The sequence below is a fragment of the Lissotriton vulgaris genome, chromosome 3_1, assembly GCF_964263255.1.
Source record: "Lissotriton vulgaris chromosome 3_1, aLisVul1.2, whole genome shotgun sequence".
In the NCBI taxonomy this organism is placed as follows: Eukaryota; Metazoa; Chordata; class Amphibia; order Caudata; family Salamandridae; genus Lissotriton; species Lissotriton vulgaris.
In genome coordinates, this window is record NC_141689.1 from 341,471,634 (window position 1) to 341,488,190 (window position 16,557).

The 16,557-nt window shown below is 51.9% G+C and overlaps 1 protein-coding gene and 2 non-coding genes across 3 annotated transcripts in view; 1 reads left to right on the forward strand and 2 right to left on the reverse strand.

Annotated features, from left to right (window-relative positions):
• WDR70 (WD repeat domain 70) overlaps positions 1-16,557 on the forward strand; it is a 1,742,574-nt gene that overhangs the window by 357,398 nt on the left and 1,368,619 nt on the right. The gene's annotated exons all lie outside the window — the stretch shown is intronic.
• Positions 9,589-9,695, reverse strand: LOC147726428 (U6 spliceosomal RNA). The gene has a single exon (XR_015309676.1). It is a non-coding gene; the product is annotated as a U6 spliceosomal RNA (small nuclear RNA).
• Positions 10,386-10,492, reverse strand: LOC147726429 (U6 spliceosomal RNA). The gene has a single exon (XR_015309703.1). It is a non-coding gene; the product is annotated as a U6 spliceosomal RNA (small nuclear RNA).

Sequence of the window (16,557 nt, forward strand, 5' to 3'; positions counted from 1 at the left end):
AAACCATCAGTTAGAGGCAAGGCTCAACAGCCTAATAGAAGACAGTGACGTCAGCATTGCTCCCACCACCTGTCCAAACTCCAGCAACCATTATCTAGCTCTATTCTAACAAATATGGAAGTCCATTACAATTGACAAATGGGTTTTGGACATAATCCATCAGGGCCATACCCTGGAATTTATACAGAAGCCTCCGCATCAGCCTCCTATCCTCCGAAAACAGCGGCACCTGTCTGCTCTAAAAATGGAAATTTTATCTCTCTTGCGAAAGGAGGCAATAGAAGAAGTGCCACAGCATCAACAAGGGAAAGGCTTTTATTTGCATTTCTTTCTAATAAAGAAAAACTTACAGGGAAATGGTGGCAGGGAATGGACCTAAGAAGTTTGAACAAATTCATCAAAAAGATTTCATTTCGCATGTTATCCCTTCAAGAAATATTACTACTACTTTGGCGAGGAGACTATCTAGCATCCCTGGACCTCTTAGATGCTTATTTTCATATTCCAATCCACATAAAACACAGAAAATGTATTTGCTTTATGGTGGCGGGGCGCCACTACCAATTCAAAGTCTTGACATTCGGTCTGAAGTCAGCCCCAAGGGTTTTCACGAAGTGTATGGCACCAGAGGCAGCTCACTTAAGACTTCAAGGTCTTTAAGTCTTCCCGTACCTGGAAGACTGGCTCATAAAAGGCGCTTCATTTCAGGAAACGCAGCTCTCTCTGCGGCGTTGCATGGATCTCTTCAGACGTCTCGGTTTGAAAGTCAACATGGAAAAGTCATGTCTTCTCCCGTCTGTCTCTTCAGTTTCTAGGAGCTATGCTTCGCACAAAAGAAGCGAAAGCTTACCCTTCAGAGGAACGGGTTCAAAAGATACTAAATCTGGCATCTCTTATGCGAAAAAAGAAGTTCACTTCAGTGAGAATCTACAAGTCATTGTTGGGAATGATGTCTTATTGTATCCCGTTGCTTCCCAATTGCAGGCTGCATATGAGGCCTCTTCAAGAACTTCTGGACAAACAGTGGATCCAATCCCTAGGATCTGTCGAAGATAGAGTGTCCATCTCTCCTCAGATAAAAAGAGCTCTGTCATGGTGGATAATCAGAAAACACTTAACAAAAGGTCTGATATTTGAGCCTCAACATCACAGTTAAGTTATGATGACAGACTCATCTCTGCAAGTTTGGGGGGCTCATCTTCAAGACTTGGTCATTCAAGGTCATTGGTCAGAAAGGGAATCGCATCTTCACATCAACCTACTAGAGTTAAAAGCAGTGTTCTTGGGATTACAAGCTTTTCTACCCAGGATCAGAGGTTCCACGGTTCTAGTCAGGACCGACAGCACAACTACCATGTTTTACCTGCTAAAACAAGGGGGTACAAGGTCGGAACTTCTCTCAAGACAAGCGCAGGAGATTTGGAGGTGGTTACTTCTCCACAACATCTCGCTGCAAGTGCAGCACATTCCGGGAGTGAACAACTCGAGGGCAGATGCTCTCAGCAAATCTCCAAGTGTCTCTCACGAATGGGAATTACATCAGAATCACCTGTTCCAGCTCTTCCGCCTATGGGGACCCCGTCACAGGACCTTTTCGCGACAGTTCGCAACTCAAAATGCAAGCACTTCGCAAGCAGATTATATCAGAAAGGATCGTGGGGCAATGCTCTCCAAATGTGCTGGACAGGAATGTTCAAAAATGCCTTTTCCCCCATTCCCTCTAATTTCAAAAGTGATCCGGAAAATGAAATCGGAGCCGTGCCACTTGATTCTCATAGCTCCAGCTTGGCCGAGACAAGCGTGGTTCTCCCATCTCCTCAAGCTGTCAGTGGCACCCAGGATTCAGTTCCCCCTCTCTCAGAATTTGATTTCCATGAACAAAGGCCAAATTCTTCATCCGAATTTGAAATCGCTCAATTTATCGGCATGGAACTTTATGAACATGAGTTTCAATCTTTGAATATTTCTCAAGCATTCAGAGAGTTTCTTTCCAAATCACGGACGATCTCTATGAACAAGACCTATATGGCAAAATGGAGGAGGTTTTGTCGATGGTGCGCTTCTCGAAATCTTCATCCTTTTAATATTTCTTCAGAATAAATCCTGCCTTATCTTTTGCATCTGGCTAGAGCAAAACTTTCTTATGCTTCTATAAAGGTCTCATGGCAGCTTAACATGGTTCTAGCACAACTCATGAAGTCTCCTTTTGAACCAATACATAAAACAGATTTGCAATTTCTCTCATTGAAAACGGCCTTGCTTTTAGATCTCACTTCAGCAAGGAGAGTAAGTGAAATTCAGGCTTTCTCGATTTCTGAACCTTTTCTCCAATTTCGTCCTGACAAGGTTGTCTTGAGGACAAATCCTAAATTCATCCCTATGGTTCCTTTCGTATTTCATCTAAACGAACCTGTGGTACTGCCTAAATTTTTTAAGGATCCTTCGTCGCCTTCGGAGCAATCTCTACACTCCATAGACATTAAAAGATGTCTAAAGTTCTACATTGACAGGACAAAGTCGTTCAGAAACACAAACGAGCTTTTTGTAGCATTTTCTGGTCCAAGAAAAGGGTTGGCGCTTTCAAGAGCCAGTATTTCTAGATGGATTTCTTCAGCTATCTCTCTGTGCCATGACAAAGCCGGTAATCCTCTCCAATCCAAAGTACATGCACATTCCACCAGAAAAATGGCAACTTCTACAGCCCTTTTTGCAGGAGTGTCACTGCCAGACATTTGTCGAGCAGCAACGTGGAAAAATGTGCACACTTTTACTAGACACTATTGTCTAGATACAGCATGGCGACATGATGCAGCAGTGGGACAAGCAGTTCTTCGCCATCTATTTCATTGAGGTATTGCTAAAGAGTTTATACTTATATATAAATGTTTATATATATTTATATATCAATGTGTGTATATTTGCTTTCTTTCAAGGTTATACTTTTGCTTTATTGGAATTCCGTTTGTTCAACAGACATGCTGTGTGTACAATTTAAAAAAAAAACACTATTCTAAGATGCTGTTTATTTATATGCATAAAATAGGAGCAGAGACCACAGTCTGTGAGGTTCTAGCCTGAGCAACGCATCTTCTTTAGTTACTGCTCGCTAGTCTGATACAAGCATGTGAATCTATGAAAGATTTAATACTGGAGAAAAAACTAGTTACCTGTACACTATGGTTCTCCAGTATTATCTTTCATAGATTCACATGCGACCCTCCCACCTCCCCGTTACTCAGGTAGACCTCTTATCTCAAGATATATCTTTGGCTCTCACTCGGGTTGGAAATCTGAAGTATGATGGTTCTACTGGGGAGTGTGATGTCAGGGCTGGCAGCTGATTGGCTGAGTTTTGGTCCAAATAATGAGGTGGTTTGGCAACCAAATATAATGGTTCCCTATAGGACTTTCTATGCAGTGTTTTACTCTATGATACTGCTATAGTCATTCTGTTACCGTAAGACTCCCACCATGACGACGGGGAAGATACAAGCTTGTGAATCTATGAAAGATAATACTGGAGAACCATAGTGTACAGGTAAGTAACTTGTTTTTTCTCTGTCCTCCAGGTAGGATGCTAACCAGGCTAGGGCCCTTCCTCCAATACCCATATTTTCCAGTCTATCGAGGAGGCATCCTATGTGGCACTGTGTCGAACACTGCAGACAGGTCCAACAATAGGAGGATCGCCCTGCCCCCCGATCCAGCTTCTCCTCTAGATGTTCCGTCACCTCCAACAGGGCAGTTTCTGTGCTGTAACTAGCCCTGAAACCTGACTGAGTGGGGTGCAAAGGGTGCAAAAGATTGATTTTCAGCAAACTCTATGATTATTTTGTTAATGTGCTTCTCCAGCACTTTGGAGAATGCCGGAAGGAGGGAGATAGGCCTGTAATATGCGGGTATGTGGTTTTTTAGGAGGGGCAGGACTTTTGACTGTTTCCAGAGAGGCGGCACAATGCCAGCTGCCAAAGAAGAGTTCAAAACCTTGTTGATTTATGGTGGGAGCAAGGGCTGGTAAAAGCATCGCGGGGCACACATCTACACGTGAACCAGATTTCAGGCTCATCAGATAAGAAAGTGAATCGCCAATTTCAGTAGCCGGGAAGTGTAATAACTGAGGGCCTTGTGGGAGCTCCAAGGATGGAGGGGGCCTAATTGTATCCCCTTCCATACTAAACGAGGGCCTGTTATCTTTGGATGACACAGAGAAGGACTGCTGGATTGTCACTATTTTAGCATGGAAGGACTGGGCCACCAGGTGAGTCCAGTCCGCTGACAATGCGGCTGCTTTACTGATTGCCTTTGGAGCCGTAAAAGACTTCACGATCCCAAAGATCTCCTTGCTGTTATTTTTTGTAACCGCGATTTTGCTCTGCCAATAGTTTATCTTGGCCTCTTTCACCATTTTGTAATGTACTTTTAAGGCTGCCCTATAAATATTCCTATCTTCCAAGAAATAAAGGATACACCACTTCCTTTCAAGCTTTTTACATTCCCTTTTACTGACTGTGAAGGATTCCTTGAACCAGGGGACTGAGTGACAGGTTCCTCTAAAGGTATGCATGGTCGAAGGTGCTGCCACGTCGATGTTCGTACTTACCATAAGTCTATGGCACAGGCATCCACTGCAGGATTTGCCTGACAGTGAGGGTACAGATGAGGCGAGTGCCCTCTGTAGGGATGGTAGCGATATCTTATTAAGAGCTCGGAAATTATATTCAGCAACTTTAGTTCCTGAAAGCCCTGTGGCTGATATCCGAAATAGGACTAGAAAATAATCCGACCAAGTAATAGGGATCGGGTAATCTGTGACCAACTTTGTGTTGCAAAAGAATTGGTCTAATACATGACCCATCTTATGTGTGGGCTCCTTAATGATGGGCATTAGCTTGCAAGCCGACATTATTTCCAGCAAGGCAACCACCTGAGGATCCGATGGCTTTTCCATATGTAAGGTGTGGTCCCCCAGTATCAAACGATGTTTACATTTAAAAGCCTGCGATGTAATACATTCATGGAGGGACCTAATAAAATTACAGGATGTACCAGGTGGTCTATAGATCAGCATCCCAGCGATACAATGCTGAGATTACTAAATGCAGCGGAAACCCAAACATTCTGCACCTGCCACTACATCTAGTGATATGGCGGCACACTTGATCTCCTCTTTAAAAATGATGGCGACACCACCACCTCCCCCCTCGCGATCCTTCCTAATAATTCTATAATTCGCCGGAATGGCAGATGCTATGGTGGGATTAGAGGCGTCCAACAGCCTTGTTTCAGTAAGAAACAGGAAGTCTGGATTCTCATCTACTAGTAGGTCATGTATTTGCGCCTCATGTTTTTGCAGCGAGCGGCTATTAGGCATTATTGCTTTAAACTGCTTTCCATGACCTCTTTCATTGACTTTTTCCCTTCTGAAGGTTAGCCCCATATGTATCTCGTCCTCGGTTGTAACCGGAGACCAGTTGCAGTGCGAACAATGTGAAAAAAAGTCAAAAGCATTTAGAGCTGCAGTGCTGCTACACGTAGCAGCGGAGCATAACTGAAGCTGTGTCTCCCACCAATACTGTACAGTATGCATTGCATCAGAGGCTCTACGGGCAGCATAACCGCTCCGGCCGCGTCCGGGACGCAGGCGGGCTTGCATCTGGCGCGCCTTCGGCGCACCAGTGATGCGACCGATGTGCGGCCGGGCTGCGTCTGTTTTTTTACATGATTGGACTAGAGCGCCTACCTCCCAAAATGGTAGCGCTCTAGGTCCCCAACGTGAGGCAAAACTCCAAGAGCCCGCACCAACTACCTGGTTTAGCCGCATTCACAGTAATTGATCCGCAGCGTCTCTAAGAAGTGAAGAGTGTGTGTGCGTGCGGCATACAAAGTCAATCAAGCACAGAAACAAATAAAAAGCTAAAAATACAGTCTTAGACAGAACTCTTAAAAACAGTTAAAAACTCCTCCTTAAGCAGCCTGAGTCACAGAGATGCGATCCGTATTTAGGGGGTCATTACGATGGCGGATTTCCCGCATCCTCCGGGCCGGCGGAAGCCACCGCCGGCCCGGAGGATGCGGGAAATCCGCCGCAGAGGCTTGAAAGACCCACCGCCAAATTAGGATGGCTGGTGGGTCCCACAATCTGTCCGGCCATGTTAATGTTTTTCCGCCACGGTCGGAAGGCAACCGCGGCGGAAAAGCATTAACATGGCCGGCGGTGTCTATCAGACACCGCCATCCATATTAGGATGAAGTACAAAGTATGCTTTTCCACTGTGGCTTTTCCGCCGTGGAAAAGCATACGGAGCTTCACTTCGGGGGCCCGTTGCGGGCCCCCTGGGTGAAGGGGACTGGGGGGTGCACATGGGGGGTACCTATGGTACCCCCCTGCATTTGTGTGGGCAAAGCGACAGGCACCGCGCGGTGCCTGCTGCTTTGTGCACGCAAATGCCGTGCATGCATTTTTAATATTGCGGCAGGTGCACCTTGAAGCTGCCGCTGCAATGTTAAAGAGTGAGGATGTGACCGCCAGGGTGGAGGTCACATCCTAATTGCACAGGAGGGAACTCCGCAGGCAATGCAGAGGTTCCCTCCTACTCTATGGTGGCAGACGGACTCAGGTCCGTCCGCCATCATAATCGGCCCCTTAGTGTGAGACTAACTGCGGCCGCGCAGCCGCTCCGTTTTTATACATGAAGGGACTAGAGCGCCGACCTCCCAAAATGGTGCGGCTCTATGTCCACGTGAGGCAAAACTCCAAGAGCCCGCATCCACTTCCTGGTTAGTTGCGTTCACAGTAATTGATGCGGATCGTTTCTAAAAAGTGCAGAGTGCGTGTGGCATCCAAATTCAATCAAGCACAGAAACAAATAAAAAGCTAAAACCACTCTCCCCCTCCCTACTCCACTCTGTGCCACTGTACTCCCATCTCCACTCTACTCTTCTGCATTCTACACCACTCTACATGACTCCATTCTGCGCCACGCTACACTACTCCACACCACTCTGCTCCACGCCACTCTGCTCCACGCCACTCTGCTCCACGCCACTCTGCTCCACGCCACTCTACGCAATTCAATTCTACACCACTCCGCTCATGTCCGCTCTGCAACACTCCATGCCACTCCACGATACTCCACTTTATGACACTCTACTCCTCTCCATGACAGTCTTCTCCACTCTACTTCATGCCACTCTACTTCACGCCGCTCTACTTCACGCTGCTCTACTTCATGTCACTCTACTTCACGCCACTGTATGGATACTCCACTCTACTCCACTCCGCAACACTCTATGCCACTTAACTTCACTCTATTATCGTCCACTCTCTGCCTCTCTATCTGAATGTAAATCCATTACTTGTATAGTGAACGAATCACCCCCGAAGGGGTATTTCGGCGCTGGGGGCCGTTGGGAAGATTAAGCGAGCTGTTGCTCATTCTCAGAGTCCCATGGTGCTGGGCAGACCCCTGCCGCCGGAGCCAGGGATCGAACCGTGATCCCCAGCGTCAGTCGCCCTGGCGCCACACCTCTCCCCTTGGCACTTCATTCTACCCTACTCTGCCACTTCACTCTAGGCCACCCTACCCCCCTCTATGCCACTCCCACCCCTCCTCTTTACTCCACTCCGTGCCACTTTACTCTAATGCGGAGCCTACTTAAAAGATCTATAATTATAACCAAATATTTTTCCCCACATTTTAAATCGATGCATTTGTCTATTGCATGAGGTGGACTGCGAACCTAAATTTAACTTATTCTATGCAGTGTAATATAAGCATTTAATGAGGCTGCTATATCCTCGCGATAGTAAATATTTAAGGAGTGTGTATAATTTGTTAAATGCTGTGACGTCTTTGCTGCTTTCATTTTTTTGCTTTAATGCTAACATTGTTCATCACGCAGACGGTCTGAAACTTAAACGATGTAGTTATGTTTTGGATATTTTCAACAATAGGGCTACACAATTAACAATAATTATGAGGGCAGGGATTCTGGTTCTAATCAAGTTCAAAGTTCATTTTTACTTTCTTAACAGTATCGGATTCCATTAGCTACCACGTTTTTAGTTATAGTTGAAAATGCCCCGGTTACTTACCCGTAATCTTCATTACTCCGAGTATAGTCTTCCTCGCCACATGAGTTACAAAGTGAGCTTTAGCTCCACAACAGAACCCTCCAAAGCAAAAAGAAACCACCTCCCACCCCCTCCCAACATGGCCGACCAGTCCCACCTGACCTCTATAAGAGGCGGGCCGGCCCAACCAATCAGCCTGATCTACCAAGCAAACAATGAAGCCGATAGCCAGACAGGGGGGGGGGGAGGGAACTCATGTGGCGAGGAAGACTATACTCGGAGTAATGAAGATTACCGGTAAGTAACCGGGGCATTACCTCCTCGTTAGTCTTCCTCGCCCCCTGAGTTACAAAGTGAGCCAATACCCAAGCCAACAAGGCTTCATTGACCACCAGAAGAACCACACCACACGGTGATGCCGCGAAACCAACACAAGGTTGATGTAGAAGAAATGAAAAGAAAACAGGGATCCTAGGAAACCTGAAATCAAGACCTCCAGGAAAGGAAGGCCAACCAGGAGTCGCAGCTCCAGCACTCAGAACGGCCCCAGTGAAGTCCCCCCGGGACTGCTAGAGACCCACCTACAAGGCGGGGGACGACCACGCCGAAGCCTGGTAAAACTCCACAGAGGAGACACCCAAGAAGGGGGCCCAGGGGACAGAGCCGCCCCCCGCGGACCGACCCTGGACCCCCGCCGGATCCACCGAACCCAGCGAAGCGCAGGGAAGGATGCTAGCCTGTGAAAGCCAGCGACCAAGGCGGGAAGAGGGCTAGTGGCCCGAACGAACCGGGCCAAAAGACACAAAACAGGCCAGCCCACCGGGCAAGGAAAGACGTGCGGCCAAGAGAAGCCAAAACAGCACGTCGAACAACCAGCACGGACAAGAGAGGAACCGCGTCGGCAGGGAAAAAGTGGTAAAGATACCACCCGAGTCCGGGGCCCCAGGGAAGGAACCCCGGGATGGACACGGGGGTCATGCCGGAGGAACAACCACGTCCGGCGAAACCCGCAAGAAGGGAGGGGAGCGGAGGAACGACCCCCGCACGCCCCCTTGCCCAGCAGACACCACTGCCACCAGGGAAAAACCACCCAAAAGGTGAGGAACCGCCAAGCCACCGAGGGCCGGGGCCCAAAAGGGCGGACCCCGAAGAGCTCGTAGAACGAGAGAGGGAGGATGCAAATGTATCGCGATATACATAGCGCACGTAACACCCAAAGGCATCAAGGTGCATGCCTTGGGAACCCGTCCTGGTATTCCCCTGTGAGACAACCCCAGCAGGATACCAGGTGAAAGTCAGGCATCCCGCCGCCAGGGGCCCTAGTGGAGATTAAGTAAGCAATTGCCCAGAGTTGCAGAGTGAACACGTGAGACGAGTAGGCACCGGAATGAGAATTATCGAGTCCATGGAAGTTATTAAGCCCAAGACCCACCGAGGCGGGGATCTGAACCCTGGCCCAGGACCAATCTCAGCTACCGGGACTGCTGCCTCCAACCCCTGAGCCACACTTCTCCACTAACATGGAACACTCCACGAATTTGCGTCTCACCCTTGCGCAGGAGCCGTGCCAATCTTCTCTGTATCGTTCCAGATTTTGTAAATGTGCTGCCGAAGCGAGCCCTGGAAGACCTGCGGGAACCCAGCAGCAAAGCCACAACCCCCGAGCCAGCAGCGACATCCGCTCCAGAGCCAGACCTGCACAAGGAGGCAGGCCAGCCGACAAGAGCCGGCTCAACCCCGACGCCGAGAGCGGGGGACCCCACCACGGTATGGGAATATCCGGGATCGGCCCGGAGGCTCGACCCGCCCGCTCGCCAAAGGAGAGGGAACCCGGGGCGGTGGACCCCGTCGGGAACCAAAAACAGGAAAGTACCATGACAGGCGTGGCAACCACGCGCGGGTGCCAGGCACCTCTCCTCTGCAATGTTCCAAAACAAGTCCATGCGCTGCCGAGGCGAGCACCCAGGAGCACCCCGGCCCTGCCCAAGCGAATCCAGCCGAGGACCCGCGAAATCAGAGGGCACGGGGGAAACGCATACATCAGACTGAAAGGTCCCGCGAAAGACCGGGCAATAAGGACCCGGAAGGAGGAGTAGAACCCGGGCCGGAGGGCCGAGTCCCCCACCCAGAACCGATCCCCCGGAGGCAGACCGAGCCGAGGCACCAGGCGCCGAAACACCACCGGGACAGGGCGAGACAAGGCAACGAAGGAAGATCCGACATAGTCGAGCCGTCACAGAGCCGGACCCCGGGGGAAGGATGGCCCGAAGGGACAGGACCGGCGAAACCGACACTTCCAGGGCGACTGACCCGTTATTTGGAACGCCTCACGAACATGCGAGTCCACCTTGCGCAGGGGCCACGCCAATCCCCTCAGAATTGCCCCAACTTTTGTATATGAGTTGCCGAAGTGAGTACGGCCAATACATGGGGACATCGAAGCATAGGTGCCAAGGCGGCAGGCCAGGAGGACTGCCAGCAACACCCGAAGCACGAGGAGCTGCGCGACCGCCGGAGATCCCAACGACCCCCAAACGACCCGGCGCCAAAGGATGGCCCCCCACCCCCCTGACTGACCCAGAGGGAAGTACCGGGTCCAGGCACCTGACCCCCGAAGGAGGACAAGCCCGAGACAGGAACCGAAGGGACCACCGCACATAGAACAGGGAGCCGACGGAGGAGAGACCCCGCCTGACGTGATGCCTCACCCACGAAAAAGATGAGGCCGGGCTGTATCAATTGCCCAGACAGGGAACACCAGGACTCCCTCCCGGCGAAGAAGATCCACCAGGTGGGTCATGAGCACCGGGCCAACCCACGGGTCAGAAGGCAAGCCCAACAGAGGCACCCGCAACCGAGAGTGGGGACCCCCACTCGCAGTCCGGCCTCCCAGGCCAACCCAAGGTCCACAGAATAGACAAGGGAAGGAGGTGGCTTCCGAACCCGTCGGGAAGGGGGGACCCCGTGGAAAGACCGCAAGACCAGCAAGACCGGGCACCGGCCAGCCAGCCCGAAGATCCCAAGAACCGTGACAGCCACGGCCCAAGACGGGACGCAACGGAGGCGACAGCCCCCTTCCCCCCCAGGGAACCCCCAGGAGTGAGAGGGCCGAAAGCTAGGATCCAGGGGCGAAAATTGGAGCGGCAGTACCAGTACGAGACCGGAAAACCGACACCCGGGCCCGGGAGCCAAAACCTGACCGCCCCGACCGACACCCTGAAATCCGGGTGGAATGGCCGAAGGACCCCACCCCTGCAAGGGCGGGTCAACGGACGCAGGTAGAGGACGGGATCCCGGAGACTTGCGCAGAGAACGCCCCCAGGGAAACCCCGGGAACAACCCCCGCCGCCGGGGGAGGCAAATGCAAGCTCCAAACAGGAACGAAACACTAAGTAAGTGTGCCCTCCCCGCGTAGGGGTCCTGTCACACTTCCCAGTAGCGCAACTTGAGACAAGACCAGCGTACTACACCCCCGCAAGGGCACAAGGCGCTTGGACGCCAGCAGCTGTAGACTCATCCCGTCTAACCCCCTGAGGCGAAACTTTCACCTTGGGATACCACTACAGCATCGGCAGGATTCGACCCGTGGTCTGTGAGGGCTGTCCGCACCAAAGGCACAAGACTAACCTATGAGCTACAGCTCCTTAGTCCCGGACACCCCCGAGGAGGAGGCCAGGCATCCAAAGCATTGTGGGGGCCGAATGCGGAGAAAAAGCAAGCAATTGCCCAGGGAAGCAGAGCGGGACTCCATGAATGGAAAAGGCCCGAGGCGCGACGAACCCGGACCCCGGACTAAATCGCACCCCAGATCCGCCGAGGAACCGAACCCAGGTCCCGGGCCAGACCACAGCCCCTGGGCCTGCCCTACCCACCAGTGGGCCATACTCCCCCCCCCCCCCGGGTACCGAGAGGGAGACAAAGCCAGGAGGGGGCGGGGCACCCCGCCTCGCAAAGACCCCTAGAAGGGAAAGCGCCGGAAAACCGGGGGAGCCCTCAGACTGCGACAGAAGGGGGGACACATCCGCCACCCCGAGGAGTTCCCAGCAGTGCCAACACACCTGAGCCCGGCGCATCCTGACGGCCCATGCACAGGAGGAAAACACGGGCTCCCAGGGTGCCAGAAGAAGGACCACAGAATCTCGAGCAGTCCCCATGCCGTTCCCCGAAAAGAACGCGCAAAGCGCTCCTGAGCCAAAACCCCAAATAGAAGTGCACTGGCAAACGGAATCCACAGAGAAGAAATGCACTCACCGAGGATCGTAGACACAGACGCATTGGCAGGATTCGAACCCTGGCCTGCGAGGGCTGTCTGTTCAACAACGCGCCTTAGCTCCTTCCCACGCAAGCCGCGTCAAAAACGCAGCGCCAGCAGGAGAGGGCCGTGTCAATTTTCAAATGGCCGCACCTGGCGGCAATCAAACCCCGCCCCTGAGGGGCGGGAGGCGCCCGTGAATGAAAGGACATGCACGGAGGGAGGCGGCCGCGACCAGCGCCGCGCCTCCGAGACCCAGGCTGGCCGGAAAGGAGAGCCAGTGCAGAAAACGAGGTAGGACCGACCGGTACGTGCTGCACGCCGAGGCTCCTACCCCGGCCAGGCCTCAGTGCAAGTGTTGAACAAACGCCTATAGACGGACGCAGCAAATTATGGCAGCCGGGAATAAGGCACACAACCCGGCCCATTACCTGCACGTAGTGCACCCAGACAAAATCCCCGCACTCCAACAGCACCTTTCAGAGACTTCACTCAGAATTGAAGTCATTAATATCGTAGGCTCGGGTATTAACCCGGGGAAGTGCTGCCTGCAACTAGGCTGTGCGCCACAATGCATTGGGATATATCCATGGGCAAAGGCACGTGAATGAACCCCTGCCCCTCCACGGGCGAGGCACAACACACAGAATCTGCGTACCAAATGCACGGCAAACATTTACATTCACACATGCGACCAGCGCATTGAATGCCACCGGAGCCCCAGCACACACACAGGGGAACCAGCGCCGGACCCGAAGCCCACCAACGGGCAAGGGCCCTTTAGTAACGACCGGGGGAGACACTGGCATTTACAAACACTCCACACCCCCGGCCGCCCCCCCCCCTGTAGACCCTTGGCACGCTAGAGCAGCACCTAACCGGCCCCACAGGACCGGGGGAAGGAAGAGGGGGGGGGATTAGTAGGCCTAAGGCACCAGGGACCGCTAGAGCAGGTCCTCCACCCTAAACCCCAAGGGCCAGCTCACGCCGGCCCATCTTACCTGAACAGTGCTCTGGAGAGAATCGTGCAGAACAAAAAAAACAGGCTGATTGGTTGGGCCGGCCCGCCTCTTATAGAGGTCAGGTGGGACTGGTCGGCCATGTTGGGAGGGGGTGGGAGGTGGTTTCTTTTTGCTTTGGAGGGTTCTGTTGTGGAGCTAAAGCTCACTTTGTAACTCAGGGGGCGAGGAAGACTAACGAGGAGGTAATGTTATTAACTATACAGTCCCCCTGAACAGTATGCGTTTGCCTATTGGGCAACCAATTTCCAGGTGTTGCCAGGAGCATCGACCTTTGACCCTGAAGTCACGCATCATCAGACTGCTCTACTCTAGCAACTCAAACAGGACTCCTCTCTTTCGTACAGTCACATACTGAGCTCCCACTTAATCTTGGCCAGCGGATTTCTAACATTGACTGAGCCCTGTAGGTACTAACTACAAAGTACCAGGACGCGTGGAGGGTGTTAAAAAGGATCGCATTGCGTGTTACACCAAAATAATCACCATCCAAATGTGCTGTTTAGATTGACTCGAAACCTAACACATTAGATGTTATCATGTTATCTAGATGTTTCTTTCTCCTCCCATCCCCGCCGCACCTACCTGCGATCTATTGTCACTCCCAGACCTTGCACTTAGTCCCTCCCTTCCCAGTTCTCATCAGGGCCGCTGCACGTCATGGGACTGCTCCCCCTTGAGTGAGGGTGAGGGTGAGGGTGGGTGTTCCGTTTCCATGGGTGGCTTTCCTTTGAACGTACGTGTTTAGCATTAGACTCTAGCGAATTAAGACCAGGGCAGCACAAGTCCTAAGAAAAAAAAGAAGTGGGGGGACGCTGACGTCACGACAGGAAATAACGTCACGAAAGGTGGCTTGCACTCAGTCTCAGTTGCAGTTTATATATCGAGCTCCCACAGTGGTCGAAGTGGGGGAAAAAAAGTAGGGGAACTGTGGGTGGAGAATCAGGGGGCGGGAACAACCGAAGATTGAATCAGTGGGCGGAGTCAGGGGTGTGGCTAGAAATAGCAAAACATACCAATTTTTAGTACGTTTAGCATTTCACTGACCAGTTACAGCTTATAACGTTATTTAATTAAAAGAATGGATATGTTTATTTGAGGTTTAATTCAGGAAAAAGCAAACACTCATAGGGAATACAGGTTTATGTAAAGCATGTGAAATATAAGCAGGAACAACATGTTACCTTAATGCTTTTACTCTCATTGTTCAGACATCCATGATTATTTTTTGTCTCAAACATTGAGGTCATGAATGCAGGGCTCCTCCTATACACATGTGTTAAGCAGGGCTCAGAAGAGAAAGGGACTCTTCAGGAGAATCTAGACTCACAGAAACCCACAAAGGCTCCTTCATATTCATGTCAGCCCGCTGGCTGCTCAATCATAATATAGTAAAAAGAACAACTGGTGGACAGAATGCAGAGCAATATCATACATTCACCCCAGTACAGAGAGATGGGCCTAAATCCATTGTTTATTTGCTCACATGCGATTTAAGTTTGGACTCAGCCATATGCAAATCAGTCTTGATCCTGTGCCCAATGAGAACAGTGTAGCCCGAACTGCCAGGCCAGGTCCTCCCTGGACTGTAAACAAGCATCCTAGGACCGGTTTCAGGCTTTCAGCCCTCATCAGCCAGGATAGCTTGATTCCATTGGCATGGAGAGCACAGGACTCATGTCTAAGCATACCTGTCCCACTCGGGGTGACATATGCAAAAAGAACAATTGATGGACAGAATGCAGAACAAGGTCATACATTCACCCCAGTTCAGAGATTGGGGCTTAAATCCATCATTTTTTGCTCACCATGCCATTCCAGTTTGGACCCAGCCATATGCAAATCAGTCTTGATCCTGCGCCCAATGTGAACAGTCCAGCCCGAATTGCCAGGCCATATGTATTCAAGTGTCCTTTCATTCGGGAAGTGAACACAAAGCAGTACCCACTGAACTATACACATAACATATTGCTCTTTGATATGCATGGTATATGTTCTTTGCAGCAGGCATATTACCCCTCTTCACTACCTTAGATGAGTAAAATAGCCACTAGACAAAACATGCTCCCATCTCCCTCCAGCAGGTACATTGATCACCAAAGTTATCTTGGCACTTGTATTGTTGACCGAAACCTGCTGAATATACAAATAACTTTGCAGTGGTTTTAAAACTCCTGCACTTGTACAAAACCGGTCCTCCCAAACTAAACTGGCCCCCTACCCTTCTAGTCGCCCTGGGAAACGCCTACTCCTGCCCTTTCACTGCTCCTGTCCAGTCAGTACTCCTGCTCATGCTCGATCAACACTCCTACTTCGTCAATTCCCCCGACCCCTCCCTTCTCCTGGCCCGTCACTTCTCCTGGCCCGTCACTTCTACTGGCCCGCCACTTCTCCTGGCCTGTTCACCGCTCCTGCCCTGTTCACCGCTCCTGCCCTGTTCACCGCTCCTGCCCTGTTCACCGCTCCTGCCCTGTTCACCGCTCCTGCCCTGTTCACCGCTCCTGCCCTGTTCACCGCTCCTGCCCCGCTCACCGCTCCTGCCCCGTTCACTGCTCCTGCCCCGTTCACTGCTCCTGTCCTGTTCACTGCTCCTGTCCTGTTCACTGCTCCTGTCCTGTTCACTGCTCCTGCCCCGTCACCTCTCCTGCCCGTCACCTCTCCTGCCCCGTCACCTTTCCTGCCCCGTCACCTCTCCTGCCCCGTCACCTCTCCTGCCCCGTCACCTCTCCTGCCCCGTCACCTCTCCTGCCCCGTCACCTCTCCTGCCCGTCACGTCACCTGCCTGTCATGTCACCTGCCTGTCACTTCTTGTGCCCGGTCACCTCTCCTGCCCTGTTGCCTCTCCTTCCACGTCTCCTCTCCTGCCCTGTCGCCTCTCCTGCCCCGTCGCCTCTCCTGCCCCATCACTGCTCCTGCCCCATCACTGCTCCTGCCCCGTTCACTGCTCCTGCCCCGTTCACTGCTCCTGCCCCGTTCACTGCTCCTGCCCCGTTCACTGCTCCTGCCCCGTTCACTGCTCCTGCCCCGTTCACTGCTCCTGCCCCGTTCACTGCTCCTGCCCCGTTCACTGCTCCTGCCCCGTTCACTGCTCCTGCCCCGTTCACCGCTCCTGCCCAGTTCACCGCTCCTGTCCTTTCACCGCTCCTGTCCTTTCACCGCTCCTGTCCTTTCACCGCTCACATCCGGTTACTGCTCTAGCTCATGCCCCGTCA